General features: G+C 42.3%; 1 protein-coding gene across 2 annotated transcripts in view; it reads left to right on the forward strand.

The window, feature by feature from the left end:
* LOC138450152 (myelin-associated glycoprotein-like) overlaps window positions 1-14267 on the forward strand; it is a 912268-nt gene that overhangs the window by 531831 nt on the left and 366170 nt on the right. The window lies entirely within an intron of this gene.

Raw genomic sequence — 14267 nt, forward strand, 5'->3', positions numbered from 1 at the left:
CTGCCTCTCTGTGTACCCATTTGTCTTTGGATTTATGCAGCCTCTGCGCACCCATTTCTTTTTTTTGGTCTAATGCTGTTTCTGTGTACCTACTTGTTTTTACTTATGCAGCCTCTGCACACCCATTAGATCTTGGTCTAATGCTGCTTCTGTGTGCCCACTTGTTTTTGGATTCATGCAGCCTCTCTGCACCCATTTGATTTTGGTCTAAGGCTGCTTCTGTGTACCCATTTGCCTTTGGATTTATGCAGTTTTTGCGCACCCACTTGTATTTTGGTCTAATGTAATCACTGTGTGCTCATCCGTTCTTAGCCTAAGGCAGCCTCTGTGCACCCACTTGTCTTTAGACTAATGCAGTCACTGTGTACTCATATCGATCTTAGCCTAATGCAACTACTGCATACTTACTTGACTTTTGCCCACTACATTCTCTGTATGCTCTCTCTGACCCCAGCCTATGCAGTCCAGTGTGCCCATTACAGCTGCCCTTAACTGCAATATTATCTGCAAAGACCCTCTACCTCTAGTATGGACTGATCACCATCTCCTCTCGCTAGAGCTTAATATCAACAACATAGAGCCCAAAGAATCCTCTAATGCTCCAGCATGTCCCACCAGGAATAAGCGGAACATTACTGCTGAGGCCTTAATACACCTGGTAGTACCCATACTTGATGCACTACCTGCCACAGCTGACCTTAACCTACTGGTCATTACCTATAACGAGGCCATGTCAAAAGCTATAGACACCATTGCCCCACTGAAAATATGTAAGGGGAAACCCAGAGCACACCTGAATTCCTGGTACACCCCTGAACTCAAACTACTTAGAACAAATAAAAGAAAACTTGAGACGCTGTGGAAAATGGCACCTTCCACAGAAAATAGAACTAATCTCACCAATATCACAGCCCTATACAAAAATGAGATAATTTGGACCAAAAAAGAATCATTCAACGCCAGGATAAGCCAGGCAGGATCCAGTTCTAAAGAACTATTTAACATTCTAAAGGAACTAGAAAATCTGAGTCCTCCTGCAGATACCTGTACGAAGGACAAACCCTGGTGCACCAGCATCCAGAACGCCCTCGGCAACAAAATTACAGGGCTCCAAACCAAAATAGAGAACAAACATCAACAACTTACTGGCAGCAAGTCCACCAGCCCTATCACACAACCTACCATTGACCTTAACTCAGGCTTCATACCTGAAGGACAGAAAATTATAGCCTCTCTGAAACCTTCCAATTGCAAAGGGGACTGTCGCCCCGCTCAAATTAAAAAAGACGCAGCCAGAGACCTCTCCCCCTTCATTACTAAACTAATAAACTCATCATTTGCCAGTAATTCAGTCCCAAGCAACAATCTTGGGTTCTCCCACTTCTAAAAAAACAAACATTACACCCGTCCATACCCACTAATTATAGACCAATCACCACTGTCCCATTCCTTCTTAAAATTCCAGATAGAGTTGCCTACCTGCAAATTCAAGACAATCTAGCGACAAACCAATTACTAGGAATCCGTCAATCTGGCTTTAGACCTCAACATGGAACCGACACGGCCCTCGTTGACCTCAAAAGTCAGATTGATGAACTCAAAGATAAAGGCAGTGCCGCCATCCTACTTCTCTTGGACCTCTCAGCAGCCTTCGATTTGGTTGACCATAAAATCCTTTGCAACCACCTGTCGTCGGCCACACACATTTCCTTCTCTGCCGTCACGTGGATTCAATCCTTCCTCTCAAATAGAACCATGCAGGTTTTCTGACCCTCAGCGGCAGCCGACCCGATCCCCATCACATGTGGTGTCCCACAAGGTTCATGTGTTTCACCAACTTTGTACAACATTTTTACAAAGCCTCTATTTGCCAAACTGGACCATCTGGGTGTCACCTACACCAACTACGCAGATGACAGCCAGATACATCTAACTATATCAGGTAGCTACAACTCTGACGCCAACCGGATCAACTAAGTCTTCACTATTATTCAGGCTTGGATGGCCACACATGGCCTCTGCCTGAATGATGATAAGACTGAACTGCTCTGCGTCGGCTCTCCCATCAACCTATTGAAACTTACCACTAATTACAACAGCATCATCATTTTTTGGAAATATCATACCTGTTGCAAAAAGTGTAAAAACCCTCAGTTTCTACCTTGATGCCAACACCAACCTTTCCAAACAAACCAACATGACTGCCTCAGCCACTGCCTACACAGGTAAGCTGATCAGGGCCTGCAGACCTTTTCTGTCCTCTAACCGTTGCCTCATATTGGCTAGGGCTCTTATACAGTCCAAATTGGATTACTGTAAAAAGGCTATACTTAGGGGCTATAAATCCATAATTAACAAACTGCAAGTCCTCCAAAATAACACATTACCAGTGGCTCTAAACATTCCCAGGCGAGAGCACATCTCTACTATTAGAAAATCGTGCAAATGGCTCTCCATTCAAGAAAAAATAGACCTCAAAACTATCTGCCTTACATACAAAGCTCTGAACCACCATCCCCTCAATACCTCGCCAACAAATTCACTCTGAAATCTTCCGCCAGAACGACTAGATCCTCCAACTCACTAAGCTTGGTAGTGCCCAGATTCTCCTTAAAAAGAGCTGGCGGAAACAGCTTCCCGGTTCTAGCCTCCCAACTCTGGAATACTTTACCACTGGATATCAAATCCATCTCTACCTTTCAATCATTCAGAAACCATGTCATCTCCTGGATACTGAACACAACTAGCTCCACATTGTCCCATCTATGACATCACATACGCATACCCCAGTACTCTCTCGCTCTCACCTCCATGCCTTGATTGTATTGTCATGTAACATAAATGTGTATATACTTTCTAAATTGTATAAATTGTATAAATTGTAAAATATATCCAAATGCATATACTGTATCCTGTAACCATTTACCCTTTTACCCCTGGGTCTGGAGCGTTATATAAATAAATAAACAAACAAACAAACTTGGAATATAGAGGCTTTCTTTTAGGGATTTTGTAAAAAAACATTTTTTACAATTAAATAAAAAAATACAAAAAAACCTAGTTTCAAATGACTGGGGAGTGATGAGGACTCATTGAAACAAGTCTAGACAAATAGTGATCCCCCAGAGGGTGGATACCCTTGTGGTTGACCCCCATCTCCCAACCTTACCCCGCGATCACCAGACACTCCAAGGCAATTCTTTCGTTCTTGCAGACTTTATTTTATTTACTTTAATTTTGACAAAATATTATGCCCTCTATTTTTACCCTCGTAATTTTCTACTCAATAATTTGTCCTGCCACCTTTGCTCTTCATGCATGTGCAGAGTGCTCATGCATCAAATTGTACCTCTCAAGGGTTCCTTTTTAATCTCCTCCTGAATAGATCACTGTTTAGCCAGTGAGTACATATTTGGAACTATTTGAATATTTTAACTTTCCATTTTTTTGTATGTTATTTACATACTGAGGTTTCTGCTTGTTAATGGTGTGGCCCTTTATCACGTGTTCCCTGATAATGTTCTTTTTTAACATTTCATTTCCCTTTTTATCTTTTTTGGAAAAGCCATTGCATCTATATCTAAAGATTAATGGGGGAAGCGGAAGAAAATAAGGAGGAGAGGAGAACACAAGAGGGGAGACTACAGGGGAGAAAAGGGGAGTCTATAAAGGAAGAGAAAGGAGGGTACAGGATGGAAAAGGATCGGAGAGGGTAGAAGGCAAGGAAAGGGTAACGAAATCGCGTTTCTACAATCCATGTTTACCCACATCTCAGCACGACGGGAAACATGTTATTGAAAAAAATGTATTAAGCCATAGGTAACTCCCAGTTTCTGTGTTCTTCTCTAGAAGTTGTGGTGAAGAGTCAGATCCAGGAATGCTTAACAGATGTTCTCCCCTGAATGTTCTCCTGTGCCCTAAAGTGTCACTTATGCAGAGGATAAGAACATATAAGGCCAGTACAGATTTGATACGCCTAGCCTGCCTGATCATGAACCTGACGCATTTCTTAACTCAGAGGTTTTTCTACCATGAGGATTGGAATAATATCATGGACAGGCCTGGGATTTCTTTGGCAGGTGGAACTTGGGTTTTATAGTATACTGTGAAAATAAATGCCTTGCTTACTCTGCTGGAGAAAAGGGAGTGGGACATGGAAGCTTGCAGGTCCATTAGTGGCAGAATGAGGCACTGAAACAGCCATGCATGCACACGTGTTCATGTGGTAAAGTAACTCATGTTTTATTGTTAAACATCGCAGTAATAATTAGCAATACTTTGTTAAATGGCAATTAACTGTAAATAATTATGTAAATTATTCTCCAAATGACCACTCAAATTGACTCCTTTGGACAGCCATTTTAGAATTAATCTCTGTCAAAATACATTCTCTCTGAAAGTAAACAAAGGGCAACTTTTTTTGCTAACTGGTAGATAATAGAACTGAAAATGAAGTTTCTGTTTTGGACTCTCTCGTTCACCTTTTTTGTCGATGTGTCTGCGCGTACACATGAGTGAGAGCACACGCAGAGAACTGTTCATTCATACTGAGTTTGAGTTGTGTACATGTGGAGGTATATGTGAGTGTCTGCACACAGGGTTATGACTCCATGTTTAGTTGTCTAAGTACATGCAAGAGTGTTAGTTTCTTCATGTGAAGGGTGTGCGTGCATGCATTTATGTGAGCACTGCTGAATGCATGTTAGCACAGCACAGGTGTGTGTTGTTACACACACAGTTGTGTGATCGTGAGCATTCACAGAGGTGCAAATGAGTTAATAAGAGTATAAGAGTGCTTGTGTAATTGTGTGAGCACATGGCATGTATGTGAGCACCTGTCAGGCTCACCATCAAGCTTTCAGGTTTGCTAGATTGATTGCAGGAGGATTTGTGTGTGTGTGTGTGTGTGTGTGTGTGTGTGTGTGTGTGTGCCCGTGTACTTGGGCTGGTTTGGGAGCATACAGACACACATCTGTACATGCACACACCAGTTTCTCATGCACACACAAAAACACACATGCAAACACTCACATTTGCACCAGTGCGTAATTCACACACCTGCACACTCTCACGGACTCGACAGGTGTGCACACACAATCCTGTATGCATGAACACTTCTGCAGTTGAACATATATCCATGCACAAATGCACATAGATGCATGCATGCGCGCACACACACCTGCATTAAAAAACATCTCTGCATGCATAAACATCCATGAGAACAAACACACTTACGTAAATGCACATACCTTGTATGCACAAACACACACACACACACACATGCACACTGAATGTAGACACAATCACAAAGCTTGCACACATCTTCCATGCATCTGCACACACGTGTGTGTATGCACACTAAGACCTCTATGCATGTAGAAATGCCTCTATGTATTGTGATGAATCCTGTGGAGTCATCACTAAACCCCAGCCAGAGATCTCCTCCTATGTAGCCAGAGAACAGCAGTCGCGACTTGATCTGGGGGGAGATAGCTCGGGGAGATGTGGTGACTCCATTGGGAGAAATGTGATATTCTTCCTTTTTGAATGTGGAGGAACCTATAATTCCTAAATTTCTGATGGCATGATGCCGCTATCAAATCCCTTCAGTTATAAAACTCAAGCCTTTCTTAATAACCATTCTAGACTGAATGCCATGTATGCCTCACATGTACATAACACACAAAACACATCTCCTATCTCTGATGATGTTGTATTAGGTAAATATCCCCAACAAAATCTCATTGAAAGTCATATTAATCCAATGCACTCCAACTCCCATAGTGCCTCAGGTACTGAGACAAGGAAGTGAGAAAAGGAGTTAATATGGATTGAAAGAAACCCTAAGCAAAACGTACAGACTAGTTGTTGCTAGGTGAAGCAGCTGCACAGACCATTTAAATATGTTTTTTTTACCATAAATCAGAAGTTGGAGAGAGAAGACGCAGCTTGGGCGAAGCAAATGGCAGAAACACTGGTGAAGGCAGACGCTCGGGAGCAGACCGGCTGAAGCATGCAGGTGCTCCCAAGCTGCCGCTCAGCAATCTGCACTGGAGTGGTGGCGAGAGACCCAGAGGAGCATGGCAGGTTCCAAAAGGAAGCCGCGAGAGGAACGGCAGGGGCGGAGAGGGTGCACAGGATGCGGTCGAACAGAAAAGCAGCCACTTTTCCAGCAAGTGGAAATGAGACCGAGGGAAGAGCTGAAAGTGGGTCTGTCATGTGCGGGACGTCATTCCCACATTGTGACTTCACCGCGGCAGTGTGCAGGAGGTCGGGAACACCATGAGACACCAGTGGGCTGGTCCAGAGAGAGTGGGAACCATGGGGCATACTGACAGATACATGGACAATTGAAAGAGTATTTTGAATACTCACAAAGTAAATTAAAAATACTACATTTGCACAATTCCCCATGCCTGAAATGTCAATATGGGGAAAACTGGAGCAGATGTGATTATAAACAGATGAATATTTGTGAAGAAGCTGAAAGACAAGATTTGCGCAAGTCTCCATACATGAGCAGTTCATATGGAGAAAGTTGGAGCAAGTATTGCCATAAGCAAATAAGTACTGGTGAAGAAGTACAGAAACAGAACTTGAACAAATATTGATATGCGGGAGGTCCATATGGGGATGCTTGGGACAAGTTAAATAGTAGTGTTGAAGAAGTAAAGAAACAGAACTTGAACAGATCTTCATATGCAAGAATATGGGGAAGCTTGTGATAAGTTACAACAATGAATCCACGAAGTATATACAGTACTGGAGTACAACTGTGCTATACTAGAAAATAAAGAGAACATTGAAAGAAGACCTGATAAATGTGATTTATAGAACCTCGAGGGAGATACCTGGGAGGAGAGTATACCATGAAGTTCATTCAAAGTGTATGAAAGAAAGAGACATTGTACAAAGATATCAGGCATGAGAGTACACTGGGGGATCTACGTAAACTATTGAAGAATTCCTTGTAAGGGAATATGCTGGGAAATCACCTATGAAGCATTTGAGTAATCCTCAAAGCAGTTGTGTAAAAGAGACACCTTGTCATCTGTGAAGCAGTTGTAAAAAATAAACACTTTACCTAGCTTTGAGAAACTGTTATTTGAAAGAGACATTCTTGACCTCCTTAAAGAAACATTATTTGGGAAAATACATTTTTGCCATCCTACCTGAAATAATCCAGGCGAAGGGAACTACCCTCTGGATCCAAGGGCTTCTCTTTTGGAGAAACCATTTTTGTTGGATTTATTTATTTGTTTCACCTTTAAACATTTTTGTAAAACATAAGTTGGAGACACTTCATGGTTGTTCATTTTTAGTGTGAGGGTCAGAATTGTATTGTACAAAAGGACCGTTTATATAATGTTGACAAGAAGACACAGGTTTCAGATAAGGTGCGTACTAGGCCTTTTTACGCACAAAAATCTTGTAAATATGATAGCTTTATTATTTTCCTGTGTACGTTTACACAGAAGTTTAGAGCAGAGGGCAGTGCAAAGGTCAGGTAACTTGACAGAATCCAGAAGGCTTCTTTTGATTTTTATCTACATGGATGTAATTGTAACCCATGGATAAAAGCCTCTGAAACAGAATGCATTTCTCTGAAGCCTTTCACAAAAAGAAACTGCACACTGTGATAAAAGGAATGGTATATTTCCATTCAGCTTCTGCTGTGTTGCTGCTCATGGAGCAAACAGAAGCACTGTGCACATTTATTTTCCTATCGTTTTAGGATGCTAAAAGTAATAAGATGGAAAACTAAGTTGCAATTGAGAATTAATATTAATATTTTGTAACAAATTATGCTTTTTTCCAGTGAAAGCAAACCAGTATTGCACAATTGTATTTTTCAGAGTTCCTGTGCTGTGTGCATAATCATGTGGAGGCAGATCATTTTTACATGTATAATTTAATTTGCACTCTAATTATATAAACAGTGTGTAAAATGATGACTGTGCATGGTCTAGTTTACATCCATTCAACCTTGCAGTCAATGAGGTACATTACTATAAATGGCCAGTGCCAGAAGAGTCTTTGATCAAGGGTGACTGATGTCGTTACACCAGTCACAGGTGTTATAGCCTCTCAAATCTTCAAGACTACAGTTAAAACATCCCAAACCTGACTGCAGGAAGTGCAAGCAATGTTCAAAAACAAATGAATGAAAGTTACAATTGTAATTGAAATAGAAACTCAGCAAACCTTTCCCTGTGATAATCCAGATTGGTATTTAACTTTATGTAGCACTTCATAAATGTTTTGTCCAACATCTAGGCACTGATTATTATACCTCAGTCGATATTCAGTTAACCGACCTATGAAGGATGTTAGCCAATAAAATAGCTCAGCCGGTTGAGCACTTATTGCTGCGATCTGTGCGTGATCTGTAGGTTGCCGGTCCGAATCCCGGCAAGGCCAACGCAGCCTTTCATCCTTTCGAGGTCGATAAAGGAGTACCGACTTTGGTTTGGTGGTAATTGTGATAAATATGTTCTATGTACAGCGCTTTGCCAAAAGAGCTATGTAAATAACCATTTGACCACTAGATTAGATATAGAATTTAGCATGGAGTCCTTGCCTCTCTGCACTGTTGTATCATAACATTGGCATACCATTAGGTAGTAATAGCTTGCGGAAATTAGGACTTTCATTAAGCATCAAAAGACCATTCTACTATCGAATCTCAAAACCCACAATACAAATTCATGTATGCTTTACTATATAATTGGCTAGGTTTTTGTGTTTTCAACATTTAAATATATACAGGAGAGATAGAATGGCCAGACCTTTATAGAAATAATGAAAGGTGTCTCCTATCCCAATGCAGAAAGCTTCCGCATAGTAATGATTGCCATGCAGTTTTTTCATACGTCAGCTGTATGTCACATACATTTTACTCTCTTGCAAATGAGAAAAGTCACATTTACTCTCAAAGTTTAAAAATAGGGAGTAAAATACTGTCACCAATGGGCCACATTAAGTTAAGCCAACAGGGACTATCAAATGATGAAGCACACGGGTAGGGTCACCATTAACACGCCTCTGCATGGCATTCCAAAGTATGTGAGAAGGTGGGCATCATCGTTTCACACTTTTACACCATTTGGAGGGACCCCATGCAGGCATGTTTCTCCTGCAGTAAAGGGAAGCCCTTGTGCTGCCTTATTATATGGAAAGAGAACTTATTAGAATGTTCACTTGCACCTACAGGATGATGTAGAAATCTATGGTTTTTCCAGTATTATTTCACCCTGTAATTAAGTGGTTTTTAACTCCTTCGGTATTCCCACCAAATCCCACTGGCAGTAAATATCCTCAAACCTGTAATGTGACAGGTGGTCAAACAGGCAGCATTTGCAAATTCCAGCTGTTTTTACTGTTTCCGGCTCAGCTGCAATGAAGCCCTTTGTGCGCTGTTTACACTTGCATCTGTAGCTTCCCTTGCCTTTAACTGTAAGCAGCATGCCCTCTGATATCTGCAATGAACATCATGGAAAGCAATTACTGGCTTAAGGAAAATGTGATGCATTTTGCTTGAATGTAAACGTGCACAGCATCAAAGGAGTTTAGGGGGTGTGTACAATGCACAAGGGTTCTCGATGCGTGCATTCAAAATGTGCACATTCAAATATCCTTCTCCCCACTTTGGATGCCGTAGCAAGTGGTGTTTCTGCACATTGCAAACCACATCACAAACGCAGAAACAGGACGCTATTTGCAATACACAGAAAACCAACAGATTCCTCTGCACCTGTTCGTAACAGACACGCAAACAGTGCATGAGAGAATCATGCATGACCCTTTCATTTAATTGGAGCAGCAGTGGGATACATCAATGCTATCCTGTATGATTTACTATTTCTCAGACAAGGTTAAACATGTTTTCTTTTTCCTTTTTAGACATTTCAAAATGACTTGCTCTTTAAGGAGCCAGTCATACACTAATGTATGGAAGAGGGCTGGCCAGTGCGTCATTTGTCCTGTTGCACACCCTGACTGGAAACGCACAGTTCACCTTTGAGAATAAGGTTACCGGTGCATTTGTGAAGCCCATTCTCTGCAATATTTTTAGATGCCTCATTTTCTGGGAATCAAGCTCCCAATGTCTCACTCTATAACAATGCCTTTTGGGTCCTTTTAAGCCCCCGCCCTTATATAATAAAACATCTACCACAGTGCCCTCTCTCAACATGGGTGTTGCTAGGACTGGAAAGGCCCTACACTCCTCTTGGCAGTCTATGCCAGAGGTCTTACTAATGAAACAGGAAATAGGGCAAAAAGAAGACACAAATAACGCCATGGACAAGAATCAACACACGCCAGCCTAGCGCTGGTTCAAAGAGAAAAACATAATGTCAGGGTGTTGGAATCGGATACTGACCAGAACATGTAAAAGAGGAAGAAACAGGCTCCTATGCTCTGTTCCTAAACCAGTTCCACAACTTGGATCACGGCTGTTTCTGTCAAAAGGGTTGAAGGCGTTGAGATTACATAGTATACCTACAATGCCTCTATGACGGCAGCACAGTCTAAAGGTAGGCTATATTCCTCAGAGATGTGGATCCACAGTGGATGCTACCAAACACCAAAAGTGTGTAAAATGCCAAAATAAAAGGAATTTCCAAACGAGACCCTGTAGGAAATTACAATATTTGCTAAATGCACAGATTCACAAACTACACTCATTTCTAACGCCTGCAATGGAAATGCACACAGTAGTACAGGCTTATAAAGAACACTGGTCAAGCAAGTCTTCTTGGCAATTCTCTTTGCAGCCCAAATGAAAGGTTCAGGCCAAACCTCTTAACATAACATAACATAAAAACATAACGGGTGTATTTGTAATGTTCATGTTCACCCCCAAAAGGGCATCCTGGCCTATTGACAGATAACAGATATGTATTGTTACCCAATTCATTGGTACTCCTTGGGTATCGACCTCGGAAGGCTGGAGGGCTGAGTGGACCTGCCAGGATTCAAACCTGTGACCATGAGGCCAACACATGCCCCTTTAGTAGATGTATTAGTCCAGTTAGCCACAGACCCGGGTAAAAGACTTCTTGATGTAGCGAGCAACTCATAAAATCTCAGTTGGCACACTTTACCTGTAGTCAGGAAGTCTTGCCTGATTTTTCCAGTCGGCTTTCTAAGTATTGCCTGAATTGGGGTACAGAAGGCAATCAGGCGAAGCATCGTGGGCTTCAATCTGTGGACTGCATGTGGCTTGCTGTCACAAAATTCTCCAGAATTCAGGAAATGAATTGCTGAGCACCAGCAATACCAGCAGAAATGCTCTTGAATTAAAAGGTCGCTAGGCACCCAGCACCGGAGCACTGCCACGCCGGAGCTCTCTTCTGTGCTTCCCATTCCAGGAAGGCATGCATAATCACCTACATTAGCACAGTACCATTGGATAGCGTGGTCAAAGAGTTCTCAAGGGAGGCAATCTTCTCTGTCCCCCAGAGAGCATTGAGGAGAAGGTTTCGCCCCTTCCTCCGATCAATGGCTTCACTCCTATGAAAGGGGACTTTAAACTGCCCACATCTTCAACAGAAATAAAGAGGCATAGTGGGCTGCCAGGCCAGTTTTAGCAAATGTCTACAAGTTATCTGCTAGGATCCTATAGGGTAAGACTTCTTAAGGAAGTGTCCACACTCTTGTACTGTAGAAACCAGACATCTCGGTCCCCTAAACATCATTTTAAAGTAGAGCAAGGTAGGCTGGGCAATAGAAAGGGTTCCTCCTTTGTCATAGCGGCATGGCTGTCTTAGCTCTGCTAAAGTTCTCTCTCTACTAGAGAACAAAGTCCCTGTCACTATGTACCTTGCCTTGCCATGTTAACACCTAGCAGAGGAGATACCATGCTAGCCAGCATAATTGAAATGGTTATGGCTGAGCTCTGCCGCTGCCCCTGTACATAAGGTGTTGGGTTCACTTGAAGCTAGGCAAAGAGTTATCTGGGTTAAACTCAGTCAGAGATATCAGCCTGGGAAGAGTGGAGTGGAATGCATTCAAAAATATGTCATTAAGAACTGGCCAGCCAATGAAGGACGACACCTGCTGGTATCTAAAATTAGCAAAATCGGAAATGTTCATTTCTCTGCACACACTATTTTCCTTGGACAGAATAGTCCATTATCTTGATTTCAGTTCAGCCTAGACTTTGAAGGATGCTAGGTCTCTACTGCCAGGTGTCAGAGGGCATTGCGAAAGCCAATGTAAACTAACATAGGCTAAAGTTAAGATTGTACCATGGGGCTTCACAAAAAAAAACATTGCAGCTAACCAGATTTAAGCCTTGCCCGTTTCTATTTATTTATATATGTATATATTTGCTCACCCTCTTGCATTTTAGTAGGGAGAGCATTGGGAATGCATACAGACTTCTGTATACTATGAAGTTCAATGGCTTTTAAAGTGATTTCACATGGATTAAAGCTTTGTAGGTTTCCTTCTTGACTGCAAAAGAAAAAAGTGTCTGGCATGTGCCTAGCATCAACACTTGAAGCCGCGAGTACACTGCTACCAGAAATGACTGAGAAGTGTATCTTTAGAGCGCGACAGCACATTTCAAATAATGACCAATTCTGCCAAGTATGGGGTTGGTTTTGGCAGTCCTTTAAATTAATATCATTAGCTATTTTCTCATATGTAGGTGGCCATTTAGAATGGCACAATATTCATTTGCGTGCCTGTGGCCAATAAGCATTTTCAAATGATAGCATAAAGATGCTGCTTTCATCATGTCAGGTGCAATTTCTCTCTGTGTTAACTTTCCTGTATGTTCGTCATGATGCCTAACAGTTGTCATATCAAATAAATAATGACTAGCAGAAGTATATGTACATGTTTAGATATGGATGTCCATCAATAAGAGGTGGGCCTACCTGGAAAGAACCCTCGCCACCTAAGGCACATTTTAGGAAAGCGGGGCTTATTAGCGGCCCTGGCTTTCATGCACAATCCATTAACTTGAGCTCCTGACAGTTTGTAAAAATAATTGGAGATTTTTCCCTGTCGGATGGAAAACGATCACTTTCAGCTTCTAGAGCCTTCCTTTTGTGGTCCTTTCTAAGCCTCCAGCCCAGTTTCCTGCAGCTCACACAAATTTAGCAGCATCCACACCTTGTTAAGCCACCCTACATGATAAAAAAAACATGCAGCACAAGTCCATCAGAGCCTCAAGATCATTACAAGCACAAAATGCAAACAACTGCGATCTTGTCTTGGAAGAATCACTTCTAGGCACAATTCGCAAAATCTGTGCCAGCATAATCACCGATCACAAGTGAAGGGCATGCAGTGGCACTGTCCATCATAAAGCACACTGCAATTATTTACAATCACTCACCTGCTATAGCCCTGGTTGATTTGGCCCAAATTAAGTTGGAATTCGTAGGGATTGACAAGTGCTCAATGACACGAATTGAAGGGCAGTTAAGAGCCATGAAAGGAAGTGCAATATTGATGCCGATATCTGGACGTATTAAGCAATGTTGAGGGACGCAGCATAGGCAGAATCTTCCCATGGGGAGAATTTGTCTGTGAAAGTTGATATTTTGGTGTCCCGCATGTAGATATTCTGGATTCCCTTTCCTCTGTTATTTTAACATGTGGAATTCAGATTTGTATAGCAACTTTTCTTCAAAGCCCTCTAGCTGAACACCTTTGTGGGACTGAAGTCCAACGTATGGGAGATTCGTCAGAGGAGTTTAGCATGCGTGTGTGCAGTTTATCCAATACGAAGTTAGGTAGGAGTGGACAAGTCCCTACTAGCGACCCTTGTCATGCTGGATTGTGGATGGGTGCGGTCAGGTTGTCTGGCGAGTATGCGAGTGCAGGAAACTGATTGTGTCCAGCTGGGCCAAATTTTTGTTGGAGGACATAGCTGCAAATGGCAAATGTACGAAGTGTCTTCAAAAAGTGTATGATAGCAAATGTGTGCGGGTGGGTGGTCGTGCCTGCGGCTATCTTCCGTCGATATGGAGTGCGATACGTACCTGTGTGTCCTGGCTGGTTTCTTGGTTTTGTAGGCGTGGCGTCTATTCTATCCTGTTGTCTGCTGGAGTTTATTCCCTCTGTTGTTCAGTACGTTCTATGAGGGGTTCAATTGCTGGCTCGGCCTGTCTGACAGGGGTTTGAATGACCTGAGGTGTGGAATCGGTTTGTTGTCAGGATGAGGGCGGTTAGGGGAGGAAAAGCCCAGTCCTGAGGGCCTTCCAGAAGGAAAAGTGATCCTCTAATCAGTGGATGTTAAGGGGAAT

Source organism: Ambystoma mexicanum, chromosome 1p, assembly GCF_040938575.1.
Source record: "Ambystoma mexicanum isolate Mex_15411 chromosome 1p, UKY_AmexF1_1, whole genome shotgun sequence".
Taxonomy (NCBI): Eukaryota; Metazoa; Chordata; class Amphibia; order Caudata; family Ambystomatidae; genus Ambystoma; species Ambystoma mexicanum.